The sequence below is a fragment of the Cydia pomonella genome, chromosome 2 (genome assembly GCF_033807575.1).
Source record: "Cydia pomonella isolate Wapato2018A chromosome 2, ilCydPomo1, whole genome shotgun sequence".
NCBI lineage: Eukaryota > Metazoa > Arthropoda > Insecta > Lepidoptera > Tortricidae > Cydia > Cydia pomonella.
Genome location: NC_084704.1, coordinates 22,537,477 through 22,552,379, shown reverse-complemented (window position 1 = coordinate 22,552,379; position 14,903 = coordinate 22,537,477).

Sequence of the window (14,903 nt, the reverse complement as noted above, 5' to 3'; positions counted from 1 at the left end):
TTTTTCAAAAGTAACCAGACTTCGATGACATTCAATTTGCACGTCACCATGATGTCACGTGTCCGTTTTACGAATTTTCAATCTGATGGTCACGTGACGCCTGACGCGAGTTTAACATTTTTTTCCATCACAAAAAGTGCACAGCGCCGCTAAAGAAGTTTTCACTTCAAAAAAATTGTAAGTAGGACTTAAGGGCTCTTTTACAAGTCAATACAACATTCAAGATTCAAGTCCCGCACACGAAAAATGTTTGAACTTCTTATAAATTTTCAACCCTCTTTTCACCATATTGGGAGATGAATTTACAAAAAAGCTGAAATTTTATTTTAAGCTAGGAACTTGAAACTTTGTAAAAATTTATTTTATTAAAAGAGAAGAAAACTATGCTTCTGTTTTAATAAAATACCTTTTTATGAAGTTTTAAGTGATTGTTTTATTCCTAGCTCGGTAATAGCTGCGGGAGCAAAGAAACGTCCTTGGTTTGATTGGCCATGTAAAGAAGCAGCAAGCTGCTTACAGGGATTGGACCAAGGCCGTAGCTAATAAGGATCTGAACGTTTCTGATGTGAAACGCAAATTAAACGCTGCCTCGAGGTCCAATAAAAAAGCCATTGGCAGGGCTAAATAGGAATAGGTCGGCAGAATTGGTGAGAAACTAGCGGGCTACCCTACGTGGAGTCGCGCGTTCTGGTCTGCCGAGGGGAATTTTTGTCAGTCATCTTTACCACCGCTGCGTAAAGCTGATAGTGATCTGGCCCACAGTGCAAAGGAGAAAACGATCTTCTTGGGACTCTTTTTGCTTCGAACTCGACCATGAACGATGACGGTAGCGCCATGCCGCCTACCATCCCGCAGGGCGCATACTCTATGCCAGAAATCGCAATCACTCAGAGGGATATTCGGCGGGAGTTGCTTTCCCTGAACGTCCATAAGTCGAGGGGGCCAGACGGCATACCAGCAGGTATACTTAAGCAGTGTGATTCTGTGTTGTGTCCCGTGTTAGCGCGTCTTTTCACACTCTTCAGCAATAATAGGCATGATCCATCTTTGTGGAAGACTGCCTGTGTGCACCTCGTGCCTAAAAAGAGCGATAGATCGGACCCATCGAATTACAGGCCTATTGCTATCATCTCCCTCTAAGGTAATGAAACGTATAATGAACACGAAGTTCCCGAGACACCTAGAGGAACACGATCTGATCAGCGACCACCAATATGGCTTTCGCCACGGTCGCGCGACTGGTGTTTCTAGTGTATCTCACACACCATTGGGCTTCGGAAATTGAGAGTCAAGGTGAGGCATTCGGCAGTTAGCCTGGATATAGCGAAAGCGTGGCATTGAGACCCGGATGTCGAAGATACCGTCATATGAATTGCCGGGGGGTCTATGCGAGTGGATTACTAGCTTTTTATCCGCCAAACGCATACGAGCCGGAGTAGAGGGAAGCTGCTATGATATCATGGACATTAACGCTGTTTATCCTGCACATCAATGACAAGTTGTCTATCGATGACATTCATTGCTATGCAGACGATAGTACTGAGGATGCCTATTACAAAGGCCGCGCCAACAATCCTCGTTCTGAGGTACTGGAGACCCGTGAAAACCTTGTGTCGGATATTGAGAGCACTCTATCCAGAGTTTCGGTCTGGGGTTGGGATAAATTAGTCCGGTGCAACCCCACAAAGACACAAGTTTGCGCGTTTACCGCTAATAAAATACTGTGGTCCCACAGGTCTAAGGCCTAACCCTTACCATGTCAGGGAGTATTGGGATTCTCGGTGTCGACATCTCCAGTGACGTCCAATTCCATAGCCAAATAGAAGGGAAGGCTGCGCTGGCATCTAAAAAACTCCGTGTGCTCAATAAAGTGAAGCGATACTTTACTCCAGGGCAAAGACTGCTGCTTTATAAGTCGCAAGTCAGACCCCATATGGAGTATTGCTGTCACCTTTAGGCAGGAGGACCTGGATGCCAACTTGAGCCCTTCGACTCAATTCAAAGGCGTGCTGTGCGAATCGTCGACGATCCCAAACTCACAAGCGGTATTGAACCTTATTGAGCGGTATTGAGTCTAAAGAGAGACTCTACACCATAGTCAAAATATGTGGCTTGGCCGTTTCGTTACTACAAGAAGTATTGTATCATAAAAAATAACGAATAGTGACAAAAATCACCTCACGCCCATGTGACGGTAGCGAAACGGCCAAGCCATATATTTTGACGAAGGCGTAGAGTTTGTGAAGTTAGGGCTTGTAGAGTTACTTACATTACAAATTGGCTCTACAAGAGATCTGATAACTTTTGACAGTGCGAGCCGTATGGTTTTGTCTTGGCAACATTATACATGAAAATGCTTTTGATGCGATTTCACTTCTTTTTGTGAGTTGCTTATGAAAATCTTGACAATTTAAGTGGTTGGGGGTGATTAACTAACGAGATGGCTTAAAGTATTGAAAAGTTTTATTTTAGAATACACAAAAAAAATACCATAAGCTATTCGTTTTTGGATTATATAATGACGAACGGGAGCATATTCGGCATTATAAGCAAACACAATAATTAATACCTATAACATAAAGTCCACCTTAGATTTTTTGTAGTGTTTTCTGACCGTCCGCATAATGCTTTGTAGGTACAACGTGTTGGTCAATATTTACAACTGTCTTTTTACCATTAATTTTATTATTTCGGCGTATTGGCTTCTCGTCCATTAAAGGCCATCCTTCACAATATTATTCCACTCAAAATTGCCCACAGATCTGCAATTGATGGTGCTTTAGAAACGTTCGGAGAGTTGCATGTTTTGGTGAAATTGTATGTAATGGTGTTTTTGACTAATTTTAGACGCTGTGTTACGAATGTCCTTAAGGCTCGACTACTCGAAGGTTTTTGGGCAATTTTAAGTACATTTATATATGTATAGCGATGGGTGGCAAGTTATTTAAGAGAATAAAATAGAGTTAACAATGAAAATCCAAATGCTATATTATAGCATTTGCTTTTAATGCTGGATATGTTCTAGTTTGTCATTATAAAATCCATAAAACTATAGCTATTATCTTTATTCTCTGGTTTTCGAAAATAAAACTTCTCATTACTTTAAGCCAACCCGTAATTAAAAATCCTCTTCTTTTATACATCTTTTATACAAACTTATTTTACTGATTCCCCATACAAACTGCAACCCATTCTCCCCCTTTTTGCAACTACCTTTTTGACAGCACGAGCCTTATGATTTCGTCTTGTGTGTCGAATGTTTTTGATGGAATTACTTTCCCTTTGTTCTAATAATATGACTATATATATAAGAATTCCAGTCCCGCACTCAACATTTTTTTTGATCTACGTACAAAATATTAACCCCTTTTTCACCACCTTAGGAGATGAATACTCAAAAACGCTGAATGTGGTTTTCTTCTCTTTTACTAAAATACATTTTCCGAAGTTTCAAGTTCCTAGCTTAAAATTAAATTTGAACCCCAAGACAAGTTTCAACTCCCTTTGAACCGCCTTAGGGATTGAATTTGCAAGAACATAAAAATAACTTTGTAATAAATTTAAATTTTCAACGCATCTTTAGACCTTTTAGGGGATGAAATTTAAAAAACGCTGAAATACCATTTTTTGTATTCTAATAATACGCCTTTATACGAAAGATTCAAGTCCTGCACTCGAAAAAAATGTTTGAACTCCATATAAACTTTCAACCCCCTTTTCACCACCTTAGGGGATGAATTTTCAAAAACACTGATATCAGTTTTCTTATGTCTTAATTAAATCGTTTTTTATTACTTCTACACACTATAAATGTAACCTGATAAAATCAAATCTTAACTTTAAGCTTTTGTAGTTTTGGCTCTGACTTGATGAGTCAGGACACACGCATTTATAAGATAAATTATAATAAGATAGATAAATGTTTCGCGTCAGGATTATTAAGATAACAGCCTTATTAACTAATGCTACAGAATACATAAGGAGTATGTATCCAGTAAGTCCATATTAGACAATATTACAGAGACGTAATAGTCTCCACGGTTAGTAGCTAGATGAAGTTTCATTTCAGGTAGGTCGAGTCAATATTGCCTACAAAAATGAGCTTTTATTCTTCTCGTTCTGGTGCTTGCTTGTTTTCTCTGGACAGATATGGTGGTCCAGAGAAAATGTGTCATTTGCCAAATTCGATACGATATCTATATGGAAGGAAAATGGGCATTTCCATTTTAAGTTGCACCAAATTTAAAGTTCGCACCAACCAACCGTCAACGTTACAAGGGAGGGAGGGAGAATGCCGCGTAGTATTAAGTCCGTCTTTGTAATGGTATATTTTTAGTGCAATAAAGTTTATTTAAATAAAAAGGTAATTAAATAAAAAAACCCAAATAGTTTTTTCAGCTGCAGCTGCAGACCAACTTCTCCCCAGGGAGAAGGTGTGGAGGATACCTAGAATAGGCAGGTGTTGAACGTCATGTAAATTTGTGCAATTTGTATGAACATAAAAACTTAAAATATAAATAATCAAGAAATAACAAAAAAAAACCTTACTTACTTTATCACAAATATTAAATTACCCCTGCTTACCATTTCTTTGCTAAACAAGCTTATATTCAAATTCATGTAAGATGTTTCATTTTGTTAAACAGGCAAACTAGAATGAAAGCCACTGCAGTTGATGACTATTATGGGCCCCGGATGAATCTAATGTTTAAGTTTTTCTTATCATATTATATTGAGAGACTTTATTTATTTTAGCCATCTATGTAAAAGTCTAAAGGCGTCACTTTTCTAGAACGAACAATTATTCAATATGTTTTAGTTTTCATTTACGGAATTTCACAAAATCTTGAAAAAATCTAAAAGAGATCACTTTTGTTGTTAAGAACTGGCCACTTCGATATTTCAAGTCAGGTATACAAGAGTTTCTACACTTTCTATTGGTGACCACCAACAACAATTGGTGACACTTGTACTTCTTGTGACCACAAATGACACGTATTTCATTAATTTAGTCATTTATAGTTAAATTAGGCTTGTTGCTCAGGCGTAGAGGTAGGTACCATTCTACTTTTAAGATTTCAGTTGCGACTAAACAAATCAACGTTCAGTGTGGCAACGTGGCTTTAAGACTTGAATTAAAAGGTCGCCATCTCCATTACAAAGTAACTTATACTACTTATACTATAATTTTAATATCCGCTTTGAGCCACGCCCATCGACTGGGCGTTCTGAGACCACGCCCACCGCCTCTTACATTACCTTGAGCCTTAGCCATCTCACATCCTCTTTCAAGAGACAATGTGAAATAACATCGATTTGCAAAGCTGTTCTCAGTGGAGCAGTATAAGGAAATATTAAGGTTTCCGAATTTGGCTGGGTTATTGCGATATTGCGATTCGCATATCGATCCTGAACTTTCTAGACGATTGATTAAATTGCAGGGATTTGCTTTTACGTGTAATAGGGGATCGGACTGGCTAGTCAAATTCGTTACTTGTTTTAAAATTTCAGAACGATCCATTTGCAAGAAGTGTGTATGAATGGCCATTCATGTCACGTCAACTTATTGTTTGTTGCATACGTCGTCGGTCATTCATCAATTTATCGATAGCCAAACTAAAGATAATTCCAAAACCAAGACAAATATAGATTTTTTTATTTATATTTAAATAATTAATTTTGACTGTAAGTTTTATGAACAAAAAAATGAAAATTGGGGGAAAACTATAACTTTGAATGAATTATATTGGAACTTTTTTATAATGATTCCGCATTAGATTCAAGAACATCAAATTCAGATGAAGATATTTTTATGAGTCTCTTTTTAATGTTCTTGAATCTGATACGTGGACAAAACATTTTTTTAATTCCGCATAACTTGACATTCTTTCAAAATTAACTGTAGCCTTCACTTGAATAATATTCAATATAATTGATCTAAAGTTATAGCTTTCCCCTAGTTTTCATTATCTTATTGACTGCTAATATTACTATATTGTACTCAACTGTATATGTATAATCGCTACCAAGTGTATTTTTTACAGGTAGAAAAAAAGGAGATAAAAGAAACAATCAACTGGTTCACTCTTTTATGTTACCTGTACAAAAACTGATAGTAGTACCTCATATTAAATCCTCTATTATTTTTGACAAAAGTGGTAAAAGTTATAATTTTAATGATTTAATAAAAATGTTTACGAGATACCTCATCATAATATTTGGGTAGGAAACAAAACCGCTAGGTTAATAAATATTAGCGTGTTTTTTTCTTAAATTGTATTCCTGTTCATATCTTTAAAAAAACATTTTTTTTCGTATGTTTGCACTTGGTTGTACTAACATCATTAATCAGCCAATAATATGCAACTTAAAAACATCACCAAAACGGAAACCATTTTAAGTAAAGAATGCTATGGATGTGTCATTAAATATAATATTTTCTTTTTTTATTATTGTGTTGTAGGCATACAATTATTTCTACACACTATAATTTTATTTTATTTTCAATCAGCTTAAGAGGAAGGGTGTCGACCACTTCTCCATACAAACGTAGTTCCTATTCTCTAGATGTTAACATTATAGAAAATATTTTTATACAATTTCATGTCTGTATAATAACCACAGTTTGCCCACTCTGTTTGATTTTCTGAGATTTTAAAATTATAATAAGAGTTAGGGCCTTTTGAAATTTGTATGGATCTCTCTCTTTTTGCTCTAGTAGCTATAGTTAATAAACATCAATATTGCGTAATAGTACATTACGATACAAGTGCGAAAAATAGGAAATTCGAAACGAGTGGCGATAAATTAAAACACGACCGAAGGGAGTGTTTTAAATCGACACGAGTTGCGAATTACCTATTCGCACATGTATCGTACAACGTTTTACAGTACATATGGCCCTTTAAATGTTCGACACAGTAACATAATATGCTACTTCTCGCACTAGTGCTATAAAGTAGCCCCATATGTACTGTAAAATATTTTCCATAATGTGTATATCCAGAGAGGAAAATGAACTACATTTCTACGTATCTATGTTTTTATGAAGAAGCGGTCGTCCACTACCCACTTAATTTTTTTTAGATTAGCAGTGATGTTTAAGAAAAACTACTTTGAGGTACAAATAAAAAAGTAAACAGAAATTTAAACGCAACCAATTAACCACACATAACCAAACAACCATAATTTAGTCTATTTGTAGTTTGTGGTGCGCTGTTGGATGAAAGAAGTGCCTAATGTCAGCTAGCTCGTTGAGTGGACGACATTCGGAAGATCGCGGGCCACTTTTGGTTGAGACATACATGAAGTAGAAGAGAGGCATATTCTCAGCAACGGCCGACAAAAAATGATGATAATCAAATTTGTGTGATCGTTTATTGCTAATAATAATTGACAAGAGGGTGTTGCTCTGAAGCAGTATTGAAAGGCATAAAATAAAATCCCGGTTATACCTTTTTTGGTCAAAAACAGGTTTTTTTTTATATCTGAGGTTATTTAAATTTTTTACAAAATCTGTACCTAAGTACAGTCAAGGAATTTGATTTTTGTACCATTTTGTACCTTGCCACAGTGGCAATCAATATTAAATCAGCTAGGGATCTCATATTATTGCATATACTATAATACCTACATTGTGCATATATATCTAGTTTTTAGAGTTCCGTGCTCAAAGTATAAATCGGGTCCCTATTACTAAGATTGCACTGTCCGTTCGTCTGTCTGTCTATCCGTCTGTCACCAGGCTGTATCTCATGAACCGTGATAGCTAGACAGTTGACATTTTCACAGATGATGTATTTCTGTTGCCGCTATAACAACAAATACTAAAAAGTACGGAACCCTCGGTAGGCGAGTCCGACTCGCACTTGTCCATTTTTTTAATTTTCATACCTGCGGTAGCTGCTTGAAACCTAGCCGTAATGAAGTCAATATGTCACGAGCATTAAATACAATCTGACCTTGATTAAAATTATAAATTACCAAACCATTAGAATATACTTTACAATATAAAATATTCGTCGTAGAATACGGATAGATGTCATACTTTGTGAAAAAGCCTCATAATTTCGAAACGTTTAATATAACGTGAATACTTAATAATTAATTATATAGAAATGTGTAATTTTTAGCCTTTGGGAGATTATTATAATATGATTTACATAGCAATAAAGCATTGTCATTATTTTTTAAAATTATTTAATTGTTATAAAAAAAATAGAAAGAGTATATAATGTTACGGCTGCGGCATAGTTATTATAAAATATACTTAACACTATCAAAAAATATAATTGACCTAAGTTAGTAAAAAAAATTAAGTATCTGTATCTACTAATGCTTTATCTAAACACCAATAATATTTATATCTAGCGATTACATAAACGTATAATACTTATCTCATGAACGCATACCAATTTGAATATAAAAAGTAAGTATTTCTAATAATATCACAGCATAAAAATATATTTAAAAAGTAACTTTAAATTGTCATGGTGTGTGAGCAGTGTGAGGTTTAAAAGCTCTAAGGGTAACCTGGATAGACGCCCTTTAATTTTCTTAACAAAACTAAATACAAAATAGCGGGATTTGGCACCTGGATGTACTTCACTAGTGTATCGATGTAATTAATATAAACAGTAATTTAATAGAACTTTAAAGGTTATGCCATTTGCCATTACAGCGGGTCGGATACTACTATTTACTAGTACTTACAAAGAAGAAGAAGATTATATTGTTGTCTAAGTACCCTTAACACAAGCCTTATTGCTCAATAAGGCTTGTGTTGCTTACTGCGGCGCTTAGTCAATTTGTGTAATAATGTCCTATAATATTTATTTAATTATTATTTATCCGTACTTATTCTTTTGTTCCTCAACGTTTGACATCCATACAGTTACATATCAATATTTACAGGCAAATTCACTCACAGTTACAAATAAACACTATTTTAACCATATTTTTTATTATGGGAGGATCTACACTATGCCTACGCAATTTTTCTTCTAATGATAAAAATATGATGTCGGGCGCCCCTCCGGATATCCGCTGGATACAGCCACAATGAGCCGGTGATGAATTTGTACCCGGATGCTTGATTGATAACCGGCTGTCGGCAAGAACGCTAGGGAATTAACGTCACTTTACGTGTTGTTTTCAGTTTTGGAGAAAACAATCATAGCTTTCCGTCAATAAGCTTTCCGTTATGCGAAAAGTTTCTGAAGGATGCGTAATATTAATGTATGTTTTGTAATTGGAATAAGGACAGGGTTCAGTGCGGTTTTTATACGACTGCATACGCCTATTACGCTGCGCGCGTACTTACGCGCCTGAACATTACTTATAGGTCGGTATTTCATAACTAGATAGGGCTTCTAAGATAACGTACAATAATTTCCGTTGAATATCCAATAATATTTTCCGTCAGCATGCAGCGTTGTGCAGCGTAAATCATCCCCCGTGCATAATAATATAATAAAATAGGGCCCGATACTTTGTTTATTGTTTTGATGAGTCGGCCGTTTCTCCCCCTGCATTAGCCCGGAATGTGCCCGCATATGCTAGAAAAATAAGAAGAAAAAGAGTTTTTGAGTGCTATGCTAAAGAAAAAGTTTTCAAATTTTGATGTACCTGCTCACTAGCTAGCAAAAATGTTCAAGTTGAATTAAGTTCAGAGTCTTTTGTTTGAATAGTTGTAATTTAATGTGAAGAAATATACTGAGTTGGATGAAACAAGTTTGATTGTTAAAAAAATGTGCAAAGTTTTGCAAAAATGTACTACTTACTTCATTGACCTTTACCTTATTCTCTACCTTAGTTTATTTTATAAACTACAACATCAACCGACTTAAAGATATTGGTATAATCCATGTAAATGTAACTAGTTATTTGACTGGGTTTTCTACAAGTAGAATACCCTTTTCACATTCGCAACTCAGATCAAAAGTTTAATGTGTAGTAAATAAATTCCTATTAATTACCTTACTTTGCTTGTGAAATCCCAACTGTCCGTATACGCCATTAACCTTTTATTGGCCAACGAGCTGGAGCAACTATCGCAGCAATTTTGTCCGTTTGTTTGGTCGCAGTTGCGATTAAGTTACTGAATTTTTTATATCGCAGATCGTCGAGGAACAATCGGCGAATGTTTTTCACGTCGTTTTCGGAATTCACGTGATTGTCCTCTGAATAATATAGACCTTGCGAATGGTAGTTCAGATTTTTCAATTACCTCACAATGCGATACCATGTTTGTCGAAGGTATGACAAAAACGATGACGTTGAATTTCACGTTATTTGTATCGCGAGTTTAATGTGATCGCGAGTGTAAAACCTGTGCGAGTTTAATAAGTACCCGTTTTTGATGTGATCGTTGTTTTCGGGACATGCTTTATTTAAGCGCTTTAAAAATTAATTTGATTGTACAGAAAGTTCATATTTTTAACTTTGCGAATGTTAGTATTAGATTAAATAAACTTATTTCGCCATTATCTTGAAAATATCTAATTTCTTGTGGTGCTTTTCACAGTTCACAGTTCAAACGCAGTGACTTTATACATATGTAATTCAAGCATTGATACATTTTGGTGAACCTTTCTATGTAATTTTTTAAAGTTCTCAGGGCTTACCGTCAACATCTAAAAACCTAAAATCGTTATAATAATATGCCTCTCTATCGCTCGAATATACAAAAAAAATAGAGGTAGATAAGAATTTCTTATTTCTTGATTTTGGCGGTGATTATTGCTACTTACGAAGTAGCGTAGCATACTCGCGCGAAGTTATAGAGCGCGGGCCAGGAGCATATTTCGTCAGTCATCGCCACCCGGCTGATACTTTGTCAGATAATAGTTTAGAACAGACTCTAATAACTATCTTCCTTAAAACTTATTCCCTAGTGCTACAAATAACGTATTCCGATAATAAACACACACACATACACACACACACACACACTAGTTTTTCAAAGAGCTCTTAACCCATTCAGCGCTAATCACGACACGTTGTCGTTTTGTTTCTACGAAGCAATTCCGTTACATACCGGGAAACTCATGTTATCGGCTACGACGTAGCGCTACGACCGTCTCTCAGCGGTGAATGTGTGACTCCTCGATTTCACTGGCGAAACAACTTCCTCGCGCAACGTAGTATTTTAGTTTCATGTTATAATAACTTGGTTAACTTACTAATTGTGTTTTATATTTTCTTGTAATATTGAAATAAAATCAAATTGCATATACATATTCATGCACGTCGTTATCTCGCCGTTTTATTTCATTTGAATTACACAAACTTATAGTAAGTATAAGTATTACTAGAATAATTATTAAAATAAGCGACCAGGAAAACATAACTCGCAGAAACCCACGTCACATTGCTAAGGGTGGGTGGCAAAGCGATGGTCTGTCGCCGCGAAGTGGCTGGATAAATGAGCGCTCGTTTTTTGCGGAACTAGCGACGCTTTTTACCTCCGATAATATCGGCAGTGCACGACTCCGCCCGCCGTAATGTCCTAGCGGATTATTGCTATATAAATTGTCCACAGTTGCCCATTCGATTGGTTAGGGGTGTCACAGTTACATAGATAACTGTTCGCAAGTATTAGAATTAAAGGAAAATAGAACACTACAAACAAAACAAGTAAATTCGTATTTAAATTGAATAATTCATAATATAATAATAAATAATATGGATAAAAATAATTTATTTTTAAAATCGAAAAACCTGTTTTCTGTAAATCTTTGTAAAATTATTACCTAACTAATGTTAAATTAATCAATTATCGTTCGCCACAAGAAATGCATATAAATAAATGAAAATATTCATTCTTCAATTAGGGCACATTACAATGTACATATGAATGTCAATTGATTCTAACCTACACCAAAATGATGCGGGCGATAAAATTAAACGGTACTATTTTTTTTTAAATAAATTACTGTACATGTACATATAGTACATGAAATATTTTAAATAGGTACGTAATACATACATAATTCTTCCAGAAAACATATAAAAATAAATGTATACATTTCAAATACCTATAACATATTATAGCCTTTACTGAGTTATGTAACATGTTTTATGATATCGAGTTGTAATCATATTGTCCTTAATCTTTAAGTTTTAGGTTTGTGTTCAATAGCATCTAACATAGTTAAAGAGATCATTCACTTAAAGCCCATCATTTGCAACACTGACTTGGAAGAAATAAGATAAATGATCAACTGTCAATAGCTAATCTGGATTTGCGCAGCCCTACGTCCGAATTTTCCGCTTTGGTCAGTCCCCGAAGGAACATTTAACGATATTAGGGCTTTATTTTTTATAGTTTGGGACAAAACTCAGACGGTATATTTAAGGAAGTGGCAATTTTTCCATTTTGTTTGTCATATTCACTTTAACGGATCAGTGCATGAGGGAATTTGAAAGCACTATATTATGGACTTTTAAGTTGTTTAAGTATTTTGTCGATCCAACAGAGCCTACCTCTATTTTCACTGACAGAGTGATTATGGAGATGGTACCCAAGCGGCAAGGCATGTGACTTCTAAACTGAAAGTAGTGGACTATGGAACCTAGGGAAATAATTAATCAGAATTTATGTACGAAATATCATGTTATATTTACCTGTCGCTTCTCAGTGAATAAAAAAGTTTAGAGGGGAACTTAGACAAAACAAATCCTAAAAAGGCCTGATTTCCGCTCTGATCTGAATGGACAGATTAGCTGGCATTATTATAAACCTTAGTTCCTGTACCAATTACTAGTGTTCCGTACAAAACTTTGTTCACGGAACACTTATGGAATGACTTTGGTTTTGCAAATCGGTTATATGCAATTTTTTATAAGGTTGTCAACCGGACTTTGGGCTGGTTTAGGACTCCTTGAGGTGTTTTACGTGCTTATTAATGTCCATATGAAATTATGTTCCAATGTAGCGATGTAACTAAGGTCGCAACTAATAATGTGCCAACTTTCTGGTGATAAGTGTATTTTTTATTGATATCATCCTTAGATACCTTCATTTGGGTTAAGTGGCTATTTCACACTAAAAAGGCGATTTAAATTTTTCGGTACATTTTCTCTCTAAATATTTTCAGGTGATATCAAAAGTTGCAACAAAGGGCCTTGGAAAAATCCCATTGTTATCGGGGGTATAATTTATTAGGGGCGCGGGCTCACGGGGACCTTTTTTTATATATCATCGCATTATCCCCACTTGGAGAGTTACAACTTCTTAAAGAAAATCAGGAGAAATTAATTTGAACGTTTTAAACTGTCGCGGACACCCTGACTTTATGCCGTTTTGGAGAGACGAAGTGACTTAAGTTTTGAAAATAAAGGCGACTATAAAGTTATTCTATAATAAGGCGGCGGCGTAATTATGCTATCTTGTATAACTTAGATATTCAATATTTTTAAATCGGATCTTTTAAAATATTTACATAGGCCATTTTATATCAAAGGCTTTTCGTCCATGGGTGCCGTAATAATAATGATAACCGGTATTCGAACGCATGTCGAGTTAAATGTTAGTTTGAATGATGACTTGACACTACATGAATAGTGCTAAATTAAAAAAAACTATGCAATTTTTTATGTTTCCTGGAATGATTGTCATTTATCCAGGAAATAACCTAAAATCCATTTATTAAATTCCAGAGATAACCTATATTTTTAAAATTAATTAAAATTGTTGAGAGCTGGCCGGCAAGTTTAGGGTAGCCCCTGTTCATCCGTTTCCGATTAAATTGTGTCCCTAATATTTTTATCTCCTCACATAAATACGCGGTAATGAGAGCCCGGAATTCTGCCCGTTATAAATTTATTCAAGTCTGGCCACCCACTCGAGTGTGCATAATTTTGATACAAAAATAATCTACGAGTGTTATTAAAACCCCTATTAATTCTGTGGATGGTTCTGCCGACTTCGTAGGGCACGTTTAGACGTCTTTTTTTCTGATATATCACTTGTTTGGTGTATTTATAATACATTCATATTTGTCAGTGTGACAAACTATACAATTTAGTACAGTAGGTTCAGACAGCGGAGTTTTTGATAAATAGTACCGCTTTTTTAGATACCAGGATTTTCTCTAGGAACTTCGGTGATTCGAATCCTGATTTTTTTGCTTTCGCTCTATAGAAAAAAATCATATGTTTGCAATCTTTAAAACGCACTTTTAAAGCGTCTAGCAGGCTAAGCAAACAAGAGTGGCCCTCAACGACGGATTTGGTCATTCTTTCAGGTGGTGTACTGGCCTAAGAACACTCTATGCTTATAACATCAGTCCTCGTTTTTCTTTTGTTTTCGAGTTATTCAGGATAATACTAAATAATTAGGGTATCACTTAAAGTGACATATTTTGTAAACTATTCAAGTTAGATTAACCAAACAAAACACACTTGCCTTAGGGCCTGTTTACATTATAATTAGTGTTTAGTATGGGATAACGCATTTGCTACTAAACGTAAATACTATTTCTGACGATTGATGTTCGAAATGACAGTGATATGTCATAGTTTTCAATTGTTTGGTTGAGTTAAATGTAATGCCCGTGTTACAACAACGCTATATGCAACATTTGATTACATTTTATAAAAATAATAATAATTAAAAAATTAAAATGAAAAAGTTTTTTTATTTATTATTAACTATGCCATCTAGTTTCCCTTAACGTTCTTACTGATACCCCGAAGTTAACGGTATTCAATAAAAATACGGTGTATATATATTTAAAATTTAAAATGCCACGGTTGAATAAGTAACTAGCTCTCCTTCATGAAACTCGGGCCTCTATAATTTTGGTAGGTACACGGTTGTTTGACTTCTCTAATTTGCGAGTGAAATATTTTAACCTCGATAACGTGGACCCGTAGCCATAGGCACTTCATCCGAGGGC